The following is a 14450-nucleotide window of genomic DNA, read 5'->3' as shown; positions in this document are numbered from 1 at the left end:
TTTTTTGCCTGATTCAGTGCCTGACTCAGAACCATCATTCTTACTGCTTCTGTCAGACTATTTCACATCTCCCAGTGGTTTTCACTAGTGCCGTTTGGAAGCACTCTTTGTTCTTTTAGTCCCGGTGCCTGCTAAGGCTTTTCTTTTCATGTTCTTGACGTTTATTCCCTTGGAGCCGGATCCTTCTGTCCTTACATGGGAACCAAATCTCCCAGTGAATTTGCAAACGTGCAGGATCAGCAACTTAAAAAAGTTTATTTGTTCTTGGGGGCTCTCTGTGTTCACAGGAAAAAGGACGCCTGTAGGCAAACACTGCATTGCTAGGTTTCATCTTCACAAAAAGGAAGCTTAGAGAGGAAGGAAGGCACAAGAGTGCAAAGTTAACAATTAACAACAACGAAAAAAAGTCACCTTTTTTTTCCTGCCTGAGAGCCTGGTGCTTACGGACACAGCTACAGGTCCCTGAACTTGCACGTTTCTCAAAATACATCAAAAGGCTCCTTTGCTGGGTTGGCACAATGCTAGCAGTAATTGCTGATTCCAGAGGGAATTCTCAGTTCAATATATATCTTTGGGTGTATTTTTGAGACATCTTTCAACTAGGACATCTCCACTACATTTACATTCAGCACCTGAAGTTTCAAACGCTCTGACACTTCAGGCAGGAAAACACTGCCAGCTCCTATTTACTTCAGCTTTAGTATCTGCGTCAGAGACTGCTGGCCTGGCGTGTTAGAAAATGTAATGTATTCAATTTATGTCCTACATAAAAGTTGAGATCAGCATGAAGGAGTAGATCCAATCTGCAGCTTTAATTCAAACAATGCTGCTGACAACAGTATTTCCTGGATAAGGATTCTCTCACAAACTCACACGTTAGACAATCTTCAGATTTTTTTTTTTTTTTTATTTGGATGCCCTTCTTCTGAAGTCAGAAATCTTGTGGCAAATAGGCCCGGTGATGAGCGAAGATGTGATGCTACCTAATTGTGTGAAAATTCCTGGTTAGACAGTGCCATTAATCTCCTTATGCAACAGAAGAAAACCCTTCTCTAATTCTGTCTGCTGTGCACAAACAGGACAGAGCCATAGCTGTAGGCTCATATAATTTCCAGCCAGAGATGCTACACTAATTTTTAGTCTGACATTTTACAGCACAAGAGTCAACATTATTCCCTAATCAGTTTCTACATCAGATCCTTCACCTTGTCAATGTCAGCTAACTCAGATGACACGAGTCGTGTGTAGCGAAGCCACCAATTCACCGTGCAGGTGGAATACCCACATTTGTTGTGTAGCTACGCCAGTGCTTAATGGCCCATGGAAACAGATACACGTGCCTCATTTCCAGTTAAAGTCTGTCCAAACTCAGCTTCCTGCTGTTGGGTCTAAACACATTCCCAGCCCATGTCCTGTTGAGTCTGCAACATGGTCTAGCTTGGGATCTATAAAACTGAAAATTATGTACTCCCATGGACATTTTAAACAAGAATTTTATCCCAATTCTTATGATATTTAAAGTCCACTCTCCCAGAATTTTCTAACCAACACAGCTAAATCCATTTCCAGCCATTTACACAGTATAGCTTTCTATTCTGCTTCTACTGAAACTGAGATACTCTCTATACATATCAGGTCCACTTGAACACAAAAAGGTTTGAATACTCAGCTGAGGCCCAAGAAATTCTCCCTCTTGCCAAGAATGTTTCATAAGCATCTTTGTTTAACCCTGAGAACACAACATGCAGGATACAGCATCACCCACAGATGATACATGATGTGCATGCTACATCAGCACTGCTTCACCAGCATTTCAGAAGGAAATTATATTTTACAGATGATATTTTATTCTACAGTCATTATTATCAGCATCAAGGCCATCAGTGAAAGCCCTAAGCAGGCAAAAGGTCTGCCTGAAGATCTCGGTGGCTTGTGCTATTTCATGTGCTTTCATCCCTGATAGCAACCCCAAACCAAGAGAGAACAATCTTTTTATGAATAAAATTACTTGAAATGCAGACAAATGCATGCTGAGCAGTGAGATGCTCTGGAATGCTGAAATAGCTTGTGAACGGAGAAGATTTTCACTAATACAGAATAAGGGTGTTGCTGCATTGTCTGCAGGAGATAGCAGCATTCAGCCTTCTGGGGGATACAGCAAGGAAAATTTATGTGGTAGGAAAGCTTGCTAAGCAAAAAGTCCACTATCTGCTAAAAATAATGTATTTCATGTTCTAAACACTTGTCTGTATTTCTATTCCTTATTGTCAGTTTCTTTCAGACAGTATTCTTTCGGTTACTTTTAAGTAGCTACCTAAATTAGTCCCCAACTTCAATTAAAAACATCACTCACAAGAGTTCACTACAAGTTTATTATGATTTTATTTTGACCCTTCTGCCACCACTACTGAAGATAGAATCTCTTCCATATTTTCTTGTCTGTTTTGCAGACCAAAGAAACTGACTGCAAGTCTGTTTGCACTCAAAACACCACAGTCACAACTAAAATCTATGCCCTTAAAAATCAAATTCACTACAATTGTAAACTCTGTATCTGACAGAGGAACATCATTAAAGTCGTAAATTCTCATTTTTAGAGGACAGAAGGGACTGTCACAATCACTGTCTAATTCCTATGGAAAACAGAAACAATGTAATTTCACAGAACCATTCATACATCAGTCCCCTGCCTTGCAATTTGTAGCAGCAAGGAACTTCTATTTTACATGTCACACCCAGCAAGTGAAGGACCCAGGGATTCTTCACTTTTATCCATGACAGTTACCAAGCAGATCTATAAAAAAAATTCTGCCACCAGAAATATGGCAGAATCAAATCCCAGCTCTGAACAATCTTGAACGGATGAATCAGCACAATGAAATAATGAAAGCATGGGAATATCTTTTAGAGATATCATCATTTAAAGGATGAACACAAGGTAAAAATCCAACTGTTCTATACTTCACAAAGTTCACATAATTGGATATTGCAAAATAGATCAGTAATGTATCTGTTGCTTTATGGATCTGCTATCTGTCGCTGTAATGGATTCATTGCTTTACTTGCTTGCAGTCTGATAGCCTACACCCATATCCAGCTCTGCATTCCCTCTTAGCAAGGCTGCAGTTGGCAGAGATTTGAGCTGGGCTCTGCAGGTGCAGCAGACCTCTGTTCTCAGCCTGAGTTCTGGCTGCAAACAGACCAGGCAGTTTTGAGGACCAGGGTGCAGTAGCTGGATGGAGAATAGGCTGTTCTCCCTAATCGCTTGTAGTCACAAGCAGATTCTGACAGCTGCGACTCACCACATGTAGGTGAGCCCAAACAGGTGAGAAAAGGATTATACTTTAGCCAAGGGAGTTTCAGGCCCATGTGTTTGTAACTTGGAATGAAAATACCTTGTGTTTGGCTGGAAGAGTCCCAGCCCTCATGTTTCTGATCCTGCCAGCCCTTACACGAAGTAAGAAGTGTAGCAAAGACTGCTATGAGCAGCTCAGGCTAGAAGCACTGATAAGCCTAGACCAACATGTCTGATCGTGGCCTAATTAGTATAAAAACTCCAGGATGTGGAGTTCTCAAAGATTGTGAGACACTCAGCCCTACTTTCATCTTAACTTTCATGTTATATCACCTCCGCATTTATATGAGCTTTATCAGAATCAGTTTTAGCTTGGAGCAGATCAAACTATATTTTATCTGAACCACCTAGCTAACATCACAAACACCAAGCAGAATTCTCCATCTTAGTTCCTAGATCTGTAAAATCAAGGCCTAAAGGTTGCAAGCAATCTCAAACAACTCACACCAAAGAGCCTCCAAACACATGCTGAGCAGGATATTTAGTTCAACTTGGAATCTAGATGTACCATTTACACCTGTATATAGTTTATATTGTATGATATTTCTCAGAATGCTTCATTTTACTGTATTAATGTTGCTTGGTTTCATTTTTTGCATAGAGCAGTGATTATATTGGCAGTAATACTGACATCATTCTAGTGCTGTGAATCCCATAGCCTAATTTTCATTAAGAGCTGCAAAATGCAAGATAACTGAGCCAGTGGGAAATAAACACAAAAGCTCACTTACCACCACAGTGCTGGAATTACATCAGGGATGAACTTGTCCCTGCAGGCTTCCCCAGCTCACAGTCCTGAAGCATCATCTGCAGCAGTTGCCAGGGTCGTGGTGCAACACCGCTGCCCTTGTATTTAAAGCAAAAAGCCCCTCTGCTGAGCTCTCTCTTTACCTTCCCATTCACTAGTGGTTGAAAGAGACATTTGATTTTTCTACTGTGTGCCTGGAGCTATTTTTAGCAGCTAATAGCTGACACCCTTGGGAGCATGATGTCACCAGCACTCGCACTTACAGAGCTATCAAGGCCCGACTGGGCACAGCAGCTGCACCCAGTGAGCTGCTCAGGCAAAGGGAGGCTGTGACACCACCAGGGCTGAGTTCAAGAGGCCAAACAGAGGAGTTCCAGCCAGATCCCACAGGAAAGATTTTTCCTCCTTTTGTAAGTGATACTGCAGGCAAGATTTTTTAAATGCCGTGATTTTTTTTTTTTTTTTAAAGGCTGAACATTTTTTTACAGTTCTGACAGAAATACAGTTTTACTGGCAATCCTCTTGTGAGCCTCGCCTGCAAAAGCTTTGAGGTCTGCTGGCCTTCCCATCGGTCAGCATCCACCTCCCATCAGCAACCACTCACCTCAGCAGGGATCAGTGGGTCGCTCCGTTAGTGATCTATGTAGGGAGGCTAAGGGCTCCGTGAGCATGGAAACAAAACCTATCCATGTATCAATATTTGCTCTCATTATATTTAATGATCCTTCTGCCTAGCAACCTCCATTTGGTTGGGTAGGAGGCATTTCTCATTTCCCTTTGCAAGATGGAGTTTCATTCCCTCGCTCATCCTGGTAGCTCTTCTTTGCACCTGTCACTGTTTGTTCACCTGAATACAGCTCAAGAAAGACTAAAAAGGAGTTGGAGCTTCTTGTAAAAAGGTTTCGATATTTCTTTCTCTCTGTTATGAAGCCCTTGCCTTCCAGGACTGCATCACCTTTCCTGCAATAAGTATATGCCTTTGTCTAATATAGAAATCCTTCCACTTCGAGCAAGAAGTACACTCAAGATATTTCCTCCTCAGTTCCTTTTGGTTCATAAACCTTCGGCATACAGGTGAAGTTAGTACTAAGGCCAAACTGTACAGTTTGACATTGTATGCTATGCAGTTATACCAAACTATCAACAAGCAAGTCAAGAAGTCAGACTGATTCTTTTTGAATGACAACCCACTTCCCCTCAGCATTGGCAAAACATCCTATCTAGCATTTTCATCTCAACAAGCCAGAAAAGACATTAAATACTACTCTCAAGACCAGCCCCACTACTCTAACCAGCCGCATCTAGTCATTCTCCAGTCTCATCACTTTCTTTTGACCATCATCTTCAGTCAAGCCCTTTATCCTGCTCACTATTGCTGTGCTCACCACCAGCATTTGCAAAAATCAAGAACAATTTACTGTGGGTTACTATTTTGAATCTAAGCAGGCAAGGCTCACTTTCATTACTCCAAAGAAATCAATTATCTTTTTTCTTAAGTTGCATTTGATATTTCGAACACCTGGAATCTCACACAGTTTTACATGCTTATCAGCTATCTTTTTCCACCATGGACAGGAAAACACAGAGTTCATTAGATTTTGTCCATTCTTAACCACCAGACAGTAATCTAAAGCAAAAATCTAATCACTGATGTTTTAAATCCCCAAGTATATATGTGCCCAACCTACTAGTTTTATGCTTTTCCTGCCTTCTTCATGTTTTAATAAAAAAATACTTACATAGAAGTCTTGCAAACTAGATGCATTAACTACATATTTTTTGTTAACTATACTGTACACTTTATAAGCAGTCCAAGATTCCTCTTCACTCAGTTTGGCCCAGGCAATTCAAAAAGTTGGACGCCCACGCCTCAGTGGTTGAGTGCAGTCTGACCATTTCAAGTCCCAGATGAAAAGGTCCCTTTCAACTATCAGAGCTGATATCCCCTGGGGAAATCACACTGTGCTTTCCTTGCCCGTGCCTTTCAGTGTCTTTATCAGGAAAGCTCCTTTTATGGGTCACATGAAAAATACCAAACACTCCCCAAAGCTGAGCTGACATCAAAGAGGGCATTTAAAGGCCTGCCTAAAGGCAGCCAAAGGGCTTGTTGCAAGCTGTGGTGCAGGAGCACCCACATCAGACGAGCACAGGGGTGCTTGGGCCAGAAACAACATGATGAGAGCAGCAGGCCCAGGAATGAGGCTGCATGCTTCTCACCAAGGGGTGTGCCTGGAGAAGAACACATTTGTAACTACACTTGGTTATTCACTCTTTCAAAAAGTGAATTGAGAAAATACTCAAAAGAATACAAAAACAATCATATGTGCATGTATTTTTGTTTTCATTTGACGAATTTAGCACCAACATAGGTTGCATGCATTTTAAGGGCTTGGGCTTACTGTTTCTGACTTGTTCCACCACAAAGCATGCACCCATGAACAGTGCAAGGATACTGTTCCATTGAATTGATGGCATTTATCAACCACAAGACTGAGGATACTTTGTGTCTCCATATATACAAATGACATAGGAAAGTTAGTTTAGTACTTACAGAATCACAGAATGGCCAGGGTTGGAAGGGATCTCAAGGATCAGGAACTTCCAACCCTCCCCCCCCACCACAGGCAAGGCCACCAACCTCCCCATTTAATACTAGACCAGGTTGCCCAGGGCCCCCATCCAGCTTGGCCTTGAACACCTCCAGGGACAAGGGACAGGGCATTCACAGTCTCTCTGGCTTCTTAAAAGTCTTCTAGCTAGAATTTTAAAACACGTTTCCCTTTAGCTGTATTTGCTACCACTTCACAGCTTTTTACAAACGTTTCAGTGTTTGCTGAACAAGACTCATCTCAGACATTTAAACCACTTTAGCTGGCCTCAGGATTTTGCCCTGGAAATTTTCTTGCAGCCTTTGTCTAGTCCTTTTTTTTTTTTTTTAAACTACACTTGCCCTTATTGACATATGCTAGAAAATGCTCAGATTCAAAAATAAAAACTGAGCTTCCTTTTGTCATCTCCAAGATTGAATTGGCATACCACATAAACATGTTTATGTTCTCAATTCCTAATTTCTTAGTTTTTTGAGGAATATACACACTAATTTTGCTACTCTGTGCAAAGTATGAGGGTTTTCATTTCCTAATTTTCCTGTGCAAAGTACTTGTGCTCAGACTCTCTAATATTTAGCTGAATTTTTTTTCTCTCCTCTGTACTATGGAGCACTGTAAGACCGGAGAAGTCCTGGTCAACCAACTCACCCATGCATCCAAACCTGTTAGTGAAAACGATCTGTTCACACTAAAACAAAATGTGAAATCAAACAAATGAAAGAAGAGTTACAGACAAGAATTAACATACTCCTATTTAACCCTCCTGCTAACGTGAAAGTGCTCCTCACATACTATTTTCTGTCCAGCTATACCAAGTCCTGTAACTTGCTTTTTACTACGTAACATCAGAGAGCTGGTCTGGAAACAGCATTTCAGAATGGTTTTTGGCAACCAGGAAACATTTTTTTCCTTCAGATTCCCCTCTAGAGCTCCTAAACCTAATATTGACCGTACACTGGTAAAAAGTAATCAGTGAGTTTGCCTTCAGTTTTGTCATAGGACTGATCTGAAATTCTCAACATCATTCCCAAGACAAACCGCTGTTTTTCTTCTGCAACAGTAATTAAAATGTCAACTTGACTTTAAGTATCACTCATACTTCCTGATGATGTTATCAGCTGAATCTTAACTTCTACATATAAAGGGCCACTTCATAGGAGGAGGAAGTTTCTTTTAAGAAGAAACTTAATGAAGGTATAGCGAACACAAATGCAAGAATCAGGAATGTCATCAAAAAGGAGGAAAAACTCTCTTTTGCACAATGAAACAGTAATGTAAAGATCCCCTAGTTAGGTTAAAATCTCTAGCTTGGTTAAAAAATATTTTCTATTAATTAAAGATTAAATCAGAACAAGATTATTTGTGGAAAGATGTACAGGAAAAAAAATGTGCTGCTTGCATTTTAAAGTCCCAGGTACAGCAGTGAGTAAAACATACAGTAACAGGATCAAGTCTTAGCATCTGTCTGCAAAGATCTGTTGGTATAGAGCTGACACCAGTGTGCCCTCATGTCTTGTATTAAACATGACAAGTGCAACAGAGAAACATAGAAGTGTTAATAGAGCTGCAAGTCAGATGCAAGGAACTGAGAATTCCACAGATCCTCGGGAGCTAGGCCTTCGATGCAAAGTTTTTGGTATCAACACTTGAAGAAATCTATTTCCAGTCATAATTAATACATTTGAAGCCTCTTTTGGTTAAAATTTTCATCCATTTGAATGAATAGCCAGATTTCACATATGTTCTTTTCAAGTAAATGCTGCTTTCTCTCTAAATCAAATCTGGCAGAAAAACTTCACAAATTTCTCTTTTAAAAAAAAATGTATCTCCTGTATCTTGATGAATTGAACAGCACATTTTACCATTCTGTCAGCAATTTTTACAAAAGCCAATCCTGATTACAGAAATAAGCTTCTTTTTCTTGGAAAGAACTTAAAAGAGAATGGTCTTAGAGTCTGACTTCAGACTACAGACCCAAGGCACAGGTCTAAGGTACTCTCTTCCACTGACTTTCTTTTTCTTTCAGACAAACTGTTAGGCCTCTACATGTGGGATCTGAATGTCACAAAGAACAGAGAAAATTGAAGGGAAAACTGAATTTTCCCAAGGTGATGGCATATAAAAAAAAGAACACTGTCAATATTAGGTTGGTGGTAGTGACCCTATAAGAACTGCACTATTACTTCTGCACATTGCATACATACCTCAGGAGCATAAGAGAGACGTGTAGTTTACCAAAAATGACTGTATAGTCAGTGAAGAGCACTTGGCTCCCCTATAGGTGGAGTGATACCTCTGGATTCAGAATTACTTTCTGGAAGAACTTCTCCATTTAATCTCTCAAGAGCCCAGGAAAAGTTTTCCTCGACTAGGCACCTAAGTCAGGCATGCAAGGTTATGCAATAGGAACTGCCTTATGCATCTCCTTCCCTGTGTTTCTACACTTTGTTTCATTCTCAAATTTTGCTGAAGCTAGAAGCAGCAGATTTTATCAGTGCACTAACTGCTTCAACCACACTCTTTCCTGCTATGAGACTTCCAGTTGTTTGCGTGTCTAAACAGCACTCAGTCTTTCATCCCCTCTGGTGAGCACGAGGTTTTACATCCAACTGTTTTTAGTACCTCATCTACAACAGCCTCTTCCAAGATAAAAGATGTCCTAGCATGGAGTAACAATGCCTACATACTGATGCAGGAAAACCCCCATATGAGCACAGCATTTTTATAATTAATCAGATACACAGTATGACTGCTATACTCTCCTGCATTTCACCTTAATATCAATTCATTTAACTCTTGTAATTTGTCACACTTTGATAAAATCAATTTCCATTTCTGAGAAGACAGCTTACTGATTAATAAAAGCTCATCTATTGCATGTCACCCTGTGACTTGCAGGCATGGAAAACACTGATACATTTTCTTTGCTGAGTGACAAAGTTCTGCAACAAGTAATATGAAATAGAAGGCTTAAACTTTTTAAAGCATGAAGACTGTTATAAAATTCTTACAGAATGGCCACTACATTAAGCATGTGATTCCCTGTCAGTGAAAACACAGACTGTAAAAACCGGGATGCTTTGGGGCCATTCTCTCCAGCTTTCTTCCCGTGTAAGAATTTCTGCCATTCTTCACACAGTGGTACCTGAATGCCTGCTCTGATTACTCATCCTTCTGGGACACAAACCTGTCTGGACATTTAAATGGAACTTCTGCAGGAAATCACAAAGTAGGAAAATTCAAATTCAGGTATTGTAGTTTATGGGGATTTTGTTTGCTTGTTTTAGTTAACTTTCTTTCTGCATTGCATTACACCATTGAAGTCCAAGCCATGATGAAGCTGCTTTCGGACATCCAGATGAAAATATAAGTACTGCTGGGCTTTAATGGAGAGAATGCAAGATCAGATAAGGTTACAAGAACTGGGACCATTTCCAGATCTATCACAGTCTGCTCATTGATCTTACACACTTTCACTTTTCTGAGCTTTCATTTCTCTAACATAAGGCCATGATATTGACCTACATTATAAAACACTGGGGTCTAGGGATGAAAAGGACCAACTAAGAACTAATTATTAACATTAGGTTGGATCCAGAACTAAATGATATCTGTTTTCTAGTTCAGCCTCACTTGGGACTATAATTATAGTCTCATTCAAAGCGTTTGACCTCAATGGCAGAAATCTCCTAAGAATAATGTAAAGTATTTTCAAGCAGTTCTGTTAGAACCCCTGGCTTTACTTCAAGCTAAAGTTCTAAAGTCTGGCTTTACCTAAGTCACCATCATTCTTCAGAAGTGCATTTTCTTATTTAAGAGCAAGAAAGTCTGAGAACAGACCCCCCCATTTGCTCTCGGAACACTTGCTTTCCTCTTCGCTAAAAACTGAATGAAAACAAAGCAGATACTAATAGACATTTATAATTTCAAGCTGATTAGATTTTATGAAGCCATTCAGAAAATTTAAAGCATGCCTGTGTTTCTTTAAGAAAATATTACCCTCTAATCCACAAGATTTCAACTTTTTTCTTGACTACTGAAATAGTCCTTTTGGATGTTTTTTAGTCTTTTTTTAAACCTCTTTAATTGGCAAACTGAATCCTGTCTCCTGACAACATACCAAAATACCCAAAACAAGAAAGTATAATATGTTCTGAATGTTTCTTTTCCTATAACCTTCAGATTAAGCCTTTGATGTGAAAAAAACATCTTCACAAAGTTAGAACATTTCAGCAAATACTGCTGCAATTTATCTGCTTCATTATAAAGAAAATCCTTTTAAAGGAAAGACTTTGAATTCAAATCCCCAATCCAAACTGTGCGTCATAGTCTGACTTTCTGATAGCACCACTAAAATACCTCCCAGAGACTAAAATTAGCATTACTTCTGATTTGTTTGGCCAGTAGAGAACTAGGAAAGCCCCTTAACAAAGCTTAGCGCCTCTAACAACCTCAATGGTTACTCCCTTATTCCCCACCACATAGAAGCAAGTCAAGGAAAGGAGCATTCCTCAGAAACAAATGGAAAGACTCCTTATACAACGTGGGCACTTCAGGAATTGTCAAGCTTTAAAGGACATCTTTTTCAACTCCACTGCACATCCGTGATTACATCTCTGCATTTTTGCCTCATTTTATGACGTTCTTACTACATTACATCATGATACCCTGGGTATAAAAACAATAGAATGAAACCCTCTACTTTTAGCTGTCATAAGTTAAAGAAGAGATGGCAGCAGAAGCTTTCACTTATAATTGTAGGATTTTAAATAGCTACCAAAAACATCACTTATCCTGTAAGTGAACGATTGGTCAAACATTTCAGCAAATTTTCAGGGACTCTAAGAAGCTGTGTGTGCAGGTGGGTATTTAAGAGTTAATGGTGAAGGTGTCTCTATGCTCGGAAATGGAGCCGACCATTCCATGTCAGACTCAGCTCATTAATAACCCAATTATTTCTGTCACAATGGCACACATCTCTTCGCTTTCTTCATTGTTATGCAACCAGAATAGCTTTCAGAATCACTTTCAGCTGAGCTCAGAGATGTAAACTGTAAAACTCAACAAGAATCAAATTCTATGCTGAAATGCTACTGAAATTCAATAGATGACTGTTGAGTGACACAGATATGCAATTATGCAAGAACCAATTCCTGTCTAGATGCCTACCTGTGCCATCTATTGCAGGGTACCTGCTTTAGAAGAGGGGTTGGACAGTGTCTTGAGGCTCCCTTCCAACCCCTGCAATTGTGTGCAGTTCTCTGCAAAAGACTGTTTGCAAAAAGCCATCTTGGAAGAACTGATTTGTGAGAGCATTTTTTTTTTCCCCCAACATTCTGAATGAGAATGCTTAAAAAGCCTGTAATCAGTTAATAAAGTCAAGTCTGCAATTCTACATTTTGACTATCTTCATTAACTGGATGAGCTTCTCAGAACTTGTGATTAACTTACAAACAAACCAAACAGAAAGCAGTTCAGAAAAATCAGTGTAAAAAACAGTGCTAGTTTTTCCCATAAGTATTTTTCCCCTAGAAACCACTGAAATTGTCTCTTTATCATGTGCTGTACATCACTATATGCAATTAAAGTACATCCTACAAAAAAATACTGATTTGGCAAAATCCTGTATAGATATAAAGAGAGCCAGAGTGGTTCTTCCACTTAGATGCAATAGTGCATCTATCTAACCTAATCTGTGTGTACACATGACAACTCTGCCATAAAGCTGCTTTGTTTAGCTGTGTAGTTCCATGACCTTGAAGCTGAGGATAATGGATTTTTTTATTCTACTTACTATCTTCACACAAGGGTATCTACAGTCATTATGAAAAAAAATCTCCAGTCAGAGGAGTGGGGAAAAAAAAGGGACTTCAACTGCTCAGCTTCTAAATTAAGCTACATCTGAAGTTAAAAATAGCCCTCCTGCCTGAGGATGCTACACTACCTGAATTTAAACAGCCCATTTCTTTTCCTGACAGATAACATGCATCCCTGCTGCAAAAAAAATAAAACAAAAACAAAACCACCTCGTATAAGGAGACTACTTTATTTTAGTGCAATTTCACATCACCTAAGACACAGCTAAATAAAGAGTCACAGTACATGAATCAATCTTCCCATAGATGCATTTCTCACCTTTTACTAATTAGACCTAAAAATACACATGTGTATGAGTGAAACTTACCCCATCTCTATCTGCAGATGCTTTTAGGAAGATCTACAGTGAGAATATATTGCTTGAAATACAATCAGATTTCTATGGTGAACCTGCTAACTGTGTTTGTGCCCACCCCTGGTAACCTTTTTGTTTTTATTTGCTCAAGCATTGACAATGAAATATCTAGAAACAATGTCTATTCTAGAACAAAAAATTGCTATATGCAATTACATGTGCTATACATAGAGAGGCTCATTCACTGCTTTTCCCCCAAAGCATGAATGGAAAAAAGTAGAAAGAGTATCCTTTTTCTCTCAGTGGCTAACACAGAACCAGCATAAGGATTTCTATCATATCCACATTGCCACCGTGAACAGAGGCTGAACTGTCAGAATTATGTGATGGAAAGACTGCCTGTGTTACTGACTCACATGGAGCAACTCAGGAGCTGGCTTGAGCAACAGTGTCTGCAGTAGCTGAGTACTGCATGCAGACTGGAAAGGTAAAAACATTCAAATTCAAAACCACCCAGTCCCTCCTCTTGCCAACACAAATTCATTCTTTATAGTAAGATTTCTATGGCTCCATGCAGCCCAGTTTTAAGTTTCAAGCACTGCATCCATCCTTGCTCCGGGGAAACTTAATTTTCCTCAATATTCATTCTAAATTCACAGTGCCTTAATTTTCTCTTTCTATGAGAATTAAAGTTTTCAATTCTACATTATAGGTAAAAGATAGGAGGCATACATCTAATGTGTGAAAATGAAATTTGAATTTGGCTATATTGAGATATCTTTCCTTCCCCCTTTGTAAATTGTACTTCCTATGAGCACTCCCAAAGGAATAGCACAGAAAGGCTCAGGAATAAGATGACGAAAGATGAGATGGATAAGTACTCTTACCCCCAAGGAAGACTTTCACATTGTAGTCAATTTGTGGACTAAAAGCCTGAAAGAGCCCTGAAAGCTTTATAACCATCTGTAATATTAGCAATGATGTAAGCCAAAGGCAATGATCTAAACTCTGCAGTCCCTAATTGAATAACACACCCACTGAAGTCAATAGGAATTGAGTGCAATTATGCTGTATCTCAGGTCTATAGCATTTCACATAACTACATACCAACTATGAATAGTTTTATTTGTGCAAGGCAACATCTGCCAGATGCAAGGCTCTGTGAAAGCCGACAGGACTGGAGCACCCACATTTAGTCCAGCTGCTCAGCTGCAGCAGAGCTGAGCTGCGCCATCCATCATCAGCCACATTAAGGCAGGATGAAGTTTGAAGGCCACTTGGACTTGTTGCTTTGACACAGCAAAGCCAGTCATGCAACAGTGAGACTGAATGTAACTCAAGAGCTGGAAAAAAAAAAAGGGAAATAAAATCTTGTAAAGATTTCATTTTATGTGCACGCCCATAGCTCAATCATCATCATCACAGTAATATAATTTCCCTGGCCACGTTATCCTAAGGTCTCAGCTGTTGAACTCTGATGTATTTGCACAGCTAGGGCAGAGTTCTGTCACATTACAAGATGGCTTCTACAAGGGAAAGTATCATCAAGACATCCAAGGCCTCTGG

At 39.6% G+C, this 14450-nt stretch overlaps 1 protein-coding gene across 1 annotated transcript in view; it reads right to left on the bottom strand.

Moving 5' to 3' along the window:
• GNB4 (G protein subunit beta 4) overlaps nucleotides 1–4107 on the bottom strand; it is a 40279-nt gene extending 36172 nt beyond the window's left edge. The window contains exon 1 of the mRNA XM_003209192.4: nucleotides 4087–4107. The gene's annotated coding sequence lies outside the window, so the exon portion shown is untranslated. The remainder of the gene's footprint in view (nucleotides 1–4086) is intronic.
• Between the last annotated feature and the right edge of the window lie 10343 nt (nucleotides 4108–14450).

The sequence above is a fragment of the Meleagris gallopavo genome, chromosome 11 (genome assembly GCF_000146605.3).
Source record: "Meleagris gallopavo isolate NT-WF06-2002-E0010 breed Aviagen turkey brand Nicholas breeding stock chromosome 11, Turkey_5.1, whole genome shotgun sequence".
In the NCBI taxonomy this organism is placed as follows: domain Eukaryota; kingdom Metazoa; phylum Chordata; class Aves; order Galliformes; family Phasianidae; genus Meleagris; species Meleagris gallopavo.
This window is presented reverse-complemented; position numbering and strand designations above follow the sequence as displayed.